An 8,665-nucleotide genomic window follows, 5' to 3' on the forward strand; every position below is an offset into this window, starting at 1 on the left:
TTACCCCTCTGAGAGTCTTTTTAACTTTAAATTTTCTTAAATTAAACCTTTATATTGAATTTAAAATTTTAATTTCGTTGGACCTGAATTTTAAAATTGGATCTGGATCTAAGATCCAAATCCAAATCCATATCTCATATCCATATGAATCTTGAACTGGATCATATCCTAATTAATATGGGTCTTCAACTGAGTCTAGATCCATATTATCTTAGATCATACGAATCAGATCCGGTCTAATCCAACCCAGACCCGATCCCATCGAGATAGGCTTTTTTAAAAGAAAGCAATTTTCAAGCCAATCGTAGCCCGAATTAAGAAAAATAAAATATTATTGAATTTAGAATTTCGAGGCACATCTAATAATGTATAACTTGCATTTTGCCTCTGAATTTTGCTTGATTTTAAATGTCAATGAGACCTAGGTCGGACCCAGATTCAATTAGTGCCACATAATATCGAGTATTTATCGATTTTTCTATAACACAACTAAATTTTCTGAAATTTTAGAACTTAACATAGTATAAAAAAAATACATGATATTACAGAGGCTGATGGATATTGAAGACCCTCTGCAAAACCCCTTTTTCAGTTTTTTTTTTTTTTTAATGAAGAGAGGTTGTCGGATACCCACAACCCTTTGCAAAAAAAAAAAAACTTTTCTTGTTAATCAAAATGAAAAAGGAAACAAACCCCTTTTTTTTCTCAAGGACAACAAAAAAATGGAGGTTTTTAACTTTGGGGCTCGTTGGTTTTTCTTTTTCGGTGTCCCTTTAGCGACTTAACGCAGACCCCGATCTGGGGTATGTGTTCTTCCTTCTTTTTATTTTTTTAAAGCAATATAAAAAAAAAATCTGCAGGGTTTTATTGCAGGGGCTTGCTATTTTATTTTATTTTATTTTATTGGATTTTAGTGGGGTAGGTCATCGAAAATTGGTGACCTATCAAACTTTAAAAAAATGATACGGTTAATAGAAAACACCCATTATTTTTTTTATGTGTTGTCAACCGCTGGATTTCCACCGTTTGAGGTTGGAAATCTGATCGGACTTGGTTAGGTGAATAAAAAAACAACCCTTTCAAAAGAACAGACAATCATTGATCTTTCTCGTGCTTGTTTTTTGGTGATCATTGATGTTCTGAGCGTCAAACAGTAATCGATGATCGACGACTCTGAATAGTGAGGTGGAGGAGGACTGCACACAACAAGAACATGTGCTCTGATACCACTAAAGGGATCTTAATACCTTAAATGTGCAGATGGAGGAAAGAAAAGAAGAGAGGTATGGTCATAACCGGTATTCTTTAGGAAGGGGTCTGCTCTTTCACTTTTCGTATGTGATTCTGAGTGAACCTTCTCCCTTATGAGAGATACATGCTGGTAGTTTCACCCTCCTAGATAGTTGTTACCTAGCTTTTTGAGACCTATTGATTTTCTCTCTAAGAAAAGAAAATCGATAAACAGTTTTCACCAAGTGCTTATCCAAATGAAGAACGTTCAAATGTGCTTCTGACACCAAGTGAATTTGTTGCGGCAGCTACGAGAGGAGGTCGGTTGTGTCTCCTGACACGGCTTCAATCAGCAGGCCCGAGCTCGGGGGAGGGGAATCCGAGGGTTAGAGTGAGAAGAGAGTGAGAGAGAGAGAGAATGGGATGGCGAGAGAGAGAGGAAAGAGAGAATGGGATTGAGAGGGGTGTGGGTTGTCCAAAACCCAAATGGGTCGACTTGCAAGGGGAGGGAAAATCTCTAATGTTGGGGTTGTCTGTCACCCCAAACTGAAAACCCCAAATTTTTAATTTGGGGGTTTCAGATTTCTGTTTTAGGGATCGAGCATGTGTGTGTGTGTGTGGGGGGGGGGGGGTCAGATTATTATGAAAAACAAAAAAAATAATAAAATAGATAAAAATAAAGAGGGGATTGTCCGTGTTTCACAGTTTCGTAAAGAGATGACTTTAGAAGTAGCAGTGGATAAACCCAAATTTGGAGGGGTTTCTTCCAGGCTTGTGATGATGCAGGTTGATTTTTTTTTTAATGTTGTAATACAAGTTAGGCTTATGAAAATCTTGTTTAACATATCATATTTTTCTTATTCTGAAACACATATCATGCTTGTGTTGATTTATGCTGGCCGATTGGTACAGCTGTTGCTTTGTGATTATAAGTTTTGCATGTTAATTCTGATCACCCACTTGATATTCTGGTTATTGCTCAATGTTGATGGTTTAGTTTGTAAAGCTATGCCGAACCATCATAGTTTATGACTGTCTGAGGTTGATTACTTTATTCTGTAAAGTTATGTTGAACTTAGCATAGTTTATAATCAGCCTATGTTGATTAAATCATTATGTAAACCTATGTTAAACATAACATAATTTATGTTGACTGATGCTGATGGTTTCATCCTGTAAAATATAGCATGTTTATGCTGGCCGATTGGTACAGCTGTTGCTTTGTGCTTATAAGTTTTCCATGATTAATTCTGATCACCCACTTGATATTCTTGTTATTGCTCAATGTTGATGGTTTAGTCTGGAAAGTTATGCTGAACTTAGCATAGTTTATAATCAGCCTATGTTGATTAAATTATTATGTAAACCTATGTTAAACATAACATAAATTATGTTGACTGATGCTAATGGTTTCATTCTGTAAAATATAGCATGTTTATGCTGGCCGATTGGTACAGCTGTTGCTTTGTGATTATAAGTTTTCCATGTTAATTCTGATCACCCACTTGATATTCTTGTTATTGCTCAATGTTGATGGTTTAGTCTGTAAAGTTATGTTGAACTTAGCATAGTTTATAATCAGCCTATGTTGATTAAATTATTATGTAAACCTAGGTTAAACATAACATAATTTATGTTGACTGATGCTAATGGTTTCATCCTGTAAAATATAGCATGTTTATGCTGGCCGATTGACACTATTCCAGTACGTAAACCCTAACTTGTCTAGGTAAATTCCTGTTAGCCTATTTTTGTCTATGTATTATGTTGGGAGATATGGCATGCTTATGATAACTCATGTTAACTATTGAAGATACTGGTAGTTACCAGGTTTGTTGGAAATTTTCATAGTGAGACCCTACATGATAATAAATTATGCTGAGCATACATAGAAGCTGTTACATATTAGATGTTGATTCAACACATAACTTGGTGTACGCTGCAATCTTTAGACATGTGCCTTGCCTAATGGGAAAGACAGATTGGATTACCCGATACGGGTTAAGTACCTAATGAAGGTGTGTGGTCTGGTTCAAGTATATTGGTAAGGAAATTAAATAATAACTTGTGTGCTTGACTGGTTTAAAGGCACCAGGGCACTGTGGGTGGGTTATGCAATTAAAATGACAAATGACTGAGACTGTTCTATACACCTGGGTAAAATGACTAAGGTTGAGAATCCTACTACTATGATAGTAGAAAGAAGTTGGGGAAATGCCCCATACTTCGGGAAACTAACTAAATGAAAAGATTAACCCACTCAGATTCGGGCTTACCTTCGAGAGGGTAAGTGGTACAAAACTCTGGGGACATGTGTTTGGTTTCGAGCGTATAGCGACTCGTTGGTCCCAGTCCTCAGAGTCGGGGGACCTGGACTACCAATTGTGTCCTAGGCGGTAGTTCCATGTTCTTCAGAAGAAGTTAGGGATGCATCCTGTTTTGGTTTTGGCCTTTGGGAGTTTATCTCGGTCACTGGCCGCTCCCTTGGGATTTCAGTCACAGTTAGAATGTTCGGGTTAATAAGACAACTTTGAATAATATACCCCCGAACGTTCTCTTCTGTGATGGTTGCCTTGGCCCGTGTGTACCCGCGGGATAAGAAAAGATAAACATCAAGTAGAACAGTTAGGTATCACTGTGTTGGAGTCATTAAAAAGACATTTGCATACTCTTTCATCATGCTTTATATTTGGTGCTTATGATGAAACAACTTTCTAAACTGTGCATATATTACTTAATTGAATTCATATTATGAATGTTATATAGATGTTATTCATGTTAGTGTAAGTTCTGCTTTAATTGCTTAATACATTGCTTAATTGTTGTAGTTGAAATGGACATTGAACCTCTTATAAGAGTCAAGATGACACCTAATAGAATGTTCCCTCTTGAATTTACACACGTGAATGATGTTGCTTTAATTGGCAAAGAGGATGAGCCGTCACAACTTTGGCATTTAAGGTATGGCCATTTACATTATAATGGGCTGAAAATACTAAAAACCAAAAACATGGTTTTGGGGTTGCCTAGTATAACATGTAATGATGGAATTTGTGAAGGATGCGTATATGGGAAGCAACATCGTTTATCATTTCCCATCGAAAAGGCGTGGAGAGCCAGAAAACCCCTTGAATTAGTTCATGCAGATCTTTATGGTCCCATGAACACTCCATCCTTAAATAATAGTAGATATTTTTTATTGCTTACTGATGACTTTACTCGCATGAGTTGGGTGTTTTTTCTCTCTAAAAAATTAGAAGCATTTAAAAATTTTCAAGAGTTCAAGGCTTTTTGCAGAAAAGGATAGTGAGCACGTCATAAAGTGTTTATGTACAGATAGAGGGAGAGAATTTCTGTCTAATGATTTTGAAAAGTTTTGCAAAAGGAATGGAATTCGCAGGCAGCTAACAGTAAGAAAAACACCAGAGCAAAATGGTGTAGTTGAGCGAAAAAACCGTACAGTCGTAGAAATGGCAAGGAGCATGTTGACTGAAAAATAACTCCCGAATGAATTTTGGGCTGAAGCCGTGAACACAACAGTATACTTACTTAATATATCTCCAACAAAAGTTGTGTGTAACATGACTCCATATGAGGCGTGGTGGCAGCGAAAGCCAAATGTAAGTAATTTAAGAATTTTTGGTTGTGTTGCTTATTCCTTGATCGATTATAGTGATCGTAGCAAGATGGATAAAAAAAGTGAAAAATGCATTTTTGTTGGTTATAGTGACACAACAAAGGAGTATCGATTATATAATCCATCTAAGAGTTTAATCATTCGTCGTGATGTTATTTTTGATGAATTAAGCTCTTGGATTTTGAATCAAGATGCAAATAAGTAAAAAATGGAGGTCTTTCCCCTTGCATCTGATAAGACATTGGAAGCTTCAACAAGTATGTCTCAAAACAATGGTGATACTGAGGACACAGACTTGCCACCTAAAAAGGTAAGATCCATAAAAGAGATTTATGAATCATGTACTTTTGCCTTGTTGGTTGAAGAACCTATGTGCTACGAGGATGCTAGTGAGAAACAAGAATGGGTAAAATCCATTGAAGGAGAAATAATAGCCATTCAGAAAAATGATACTTGGGAACTTGTAGATTTACCCACAGGTCAAAATGCTATTGGTGTGAAATGGGTTTACAAGGTTAAATATAATGCAGATAAGAGCGTGCAAAAATATAAAGCAAGGTTAGTCGTTAAGGGGTATGCTCAAGAATTTTGAGTAGATTTTTCAGAAACTTTTTCTCCTATTGCACGTTTTGAAACTGTTAGAATTATTTTGGCATTAGCAGCTCATATGAAATGGTCAGTTTTTTAATTTGATGTAAAATCTGCATTTTTGAATGGGTTCTTGGAAGAAGAGGTATATGTTTGCCAGCCTCAGGGATTTGTTGTTAAAGGGAAGGAAGATAAGGTGTACAGGTTGAAAAAGGCGCTTTATGGCCTTAAACAGGCACCACGAGCTTGGTATGGGAAATTGGACTCATACCTAATGCAAAGAGGATTTCACAAAAGTGAGAGTGAGCACACTTTGTATGTAAAAGGATCAGGTATTGACTTTCTTATTGTCTGCGTTTATGTAGATGACATAATTTATACAGGCTCGTCGAGTACACTTTTTGAAGAATTTAAAGAGGACATGATGCATGAATTTGAAATGTCAGATCTAGGGTTGTTACACTATTTTCTTGGACTTCAAGTTCAACAAAGTGTTGATGGTATTTTTATTTCTCAAGAAAAATATGCTTTAGACTTACTTGAGAAGTTTAAAATGGTGTCATGTAAGTCGTGTTCCACTCCCATGAATACTAATGAGAAATTATCAGTACATGATGGTACTATGAAGGCTGATGAACAGTTGTATAGAAGTTTAGTTGGAAGGCTAATGTATCTTACACAGACTCGTCCAGATATCGTGTTTCATGTTGGCCTAATTTCAAGGTTTATGCAGTGTCCAACGATACATCATCTTGAAGCAACAAAACGAATCCTTCGTTATATTCGAGCAACCACTAATTATGGGATTTGGTACCAATCAAATCCTGAGTTTAAATTAACTGACTTTACTGACAGTGATTGGGCTGGTTTTGTAGATGACAGAAAAAGCACAAGTGGATTCATTTTTAATCTTGGATCAAGAGCCGTGTCATGGATGTCAAAGAAGCAAGCAACAATGGCACTTTCATCTTCAGAAGCAGAGTATGTTGTTGCAAATGCAATTGTACGTCAAGTTATTTGGATAAGAAGAATTTTGGCGGACTTGCATCAAGAACAGGCGAATGCAACAAAAATCTATTGTGACAATCAAGCAACCATTGCCATGACAAAGAATCTGGTGTTCCATGGACGAACCAAGCATATTGAGTTGCGTCACCATTTTATCAGACAAGATGTTGCCGATGGAGCTATAGCAATGAAATATTGCTCTACAAATGACCAAATTGCAAATGAATTTACAAAAGCACTTAGCTATTCAAAGTTTGTGAAATTCAGATCCACTTAGGTGTATCGAGTTTTGCATCAAGGGGGAATGATAGAGTATAATGCAAAAAGGGGGTTACGTGAATGGGTAACCATAAGTCATGGGTTAATGGGTATACGTTAGAGACGTTTTGGAATCCACGATTGTGTTGTGGTTCCTAAAACTTAAGGAGTAAGTTATGTAATTCATGGTTAATAATGGGTCCTGAGTAGTGGCTATTAATGAGGAAGTGACATTTATAGGTTTACCTTTTTAGCTATAAATAGAGTCTTGGAGGTTGCACGAGATATGTAATCTCTCTCCTTTTGCTTTTACCTTGTGTTAAAGATTTTCAATATTTTACTCCATTATTAAGTTAATATTTTATATTGTTGTTGTGTGTATCTTTGCTTTATTCCAACAGAAGCAATCAAGGGGATCAAAGAATATTACTATCTGAAGAAAAACTGGATAGGTGACCCTTGCCTTCCTCAGGATTCCTTTTGGGATGGCTTGACATGTAGCTACGATAATGCTTCGGCACCAAGAATAATTACTCTGTGGGTGGCATTCCTCACTCTTTTTTTTTTTCCGATATAGAATTGTTTCATGTTGTGTTCTTTTTTTTTCTCAGTTTATTCGCATAATATAATGGAACTTTCCCATAATCATCTCTACCTCATGAACAATGACAATAACCTAACATTCCTAACCTATTTAAGGGCACGGTGACGCCCATACACTAATCAAACACAACATAAGTTCTCCTCACGCGACTTCCACACACACACACACAGGGGCTAAAAAAGACTGCCCCCATGACCATCTCTCTCTCTCTTACAATCAAACAGGATAAAAAAAATTCCAGGGAGATTTTTTATCATGAAAAGGTTCGTCCAGGGAAAGTTCTCCGGGATTTTTTTTATCAGGGATAACTTTTCCCGGCCGTCAAACGCATCCTATTTTTCCAAAATCATCTTTACATTTTAAAATATTTGGACAAAGCATTCTTCTATCTGTCATGTGAAGTCTAATTACCTTAGGGATGGTTTTGCCATGGTTGGCAAAAAGGGAGGGATGATTTTGAAAAATGAGATGAAGGAAACATGGCTTTGTGTTTGCCTTATAAGGGAAGAACTATTATGGAAAAAATACTAATATAATCATCCACATCAGCCAAAAGCTCATTAGCTTGACCTTTGCACTCATTCTGTAGGAATCTTTCTAGCTGGGGACTGAATGGCATCATAACAGAGCATGTAGCTGATTTGGATTCGATCAAAACGCTGTAAGTAAGAAGGGAACATCCAAAGATTGTTATTCTAAGGCTTTGTTTACTTGTATTTTTTATGCCACGCTCATGTTCAAACAGGGATTTATCAAACAATAACCTGGAGGGTCCCATCCCTGATTTTTTGGCGAAACTACAGCACCTATCAACACTGTAAGTCTAATTCTAGTTACGAAGTAGAACTTATGATGGAAGCAATAAGGACTTGGAAAATCATGATATGGATGCAGGGACTTGTCGGGCAACTATTTGACTGAATCAACTCCACAAGCCTTGCTTGAAAAAGCAAACAAAGGTCAGCTAAAATTAAGGTCTGGTTTGAACTCCCACAGCCATATACTGTATGCATTTTTGCGATGTTTTCAAGAAAAGATACTATACTTTGTGCGATAATAAAAAACATATCTAGGCTTTTTATTTGTTAAAAAATACACCTAAACTTTTTCATGGTTAATTAGAAAACTAAGGTTTACTTATGTCAGAGTTGCCTTAAATGCAACACTGAGGTGTATTTTTTATTATCACCAAAATTTTGGGTGTGTTATCTAAATCCTTTAATAAAAATCCTTGTTTTGAGGGTTAATCATTAACTTTTATCCTATTAAGTCAACTTGGGTTAACGATAACCCAAGTTAATTTAATCAAAATGTGTTTTAAATTAATAGAGCATAAATTT

This window comes from Nuphar pumila, chromosome 7 (genome assembly GCF_984573655.1).
Source record: "Nuphar pumila chromosome 7, dmNupPumi1.hap1.1, whole genome shotgun sequence".
NCBI classification, from domain to species: domain Eukaryota; kingdom Viridiplantae; phylum Streptophyta; class Magnoliopsida; order Nymphaeales; family Nymphaeaceae; genus Nuphar; species Nuphar pumila.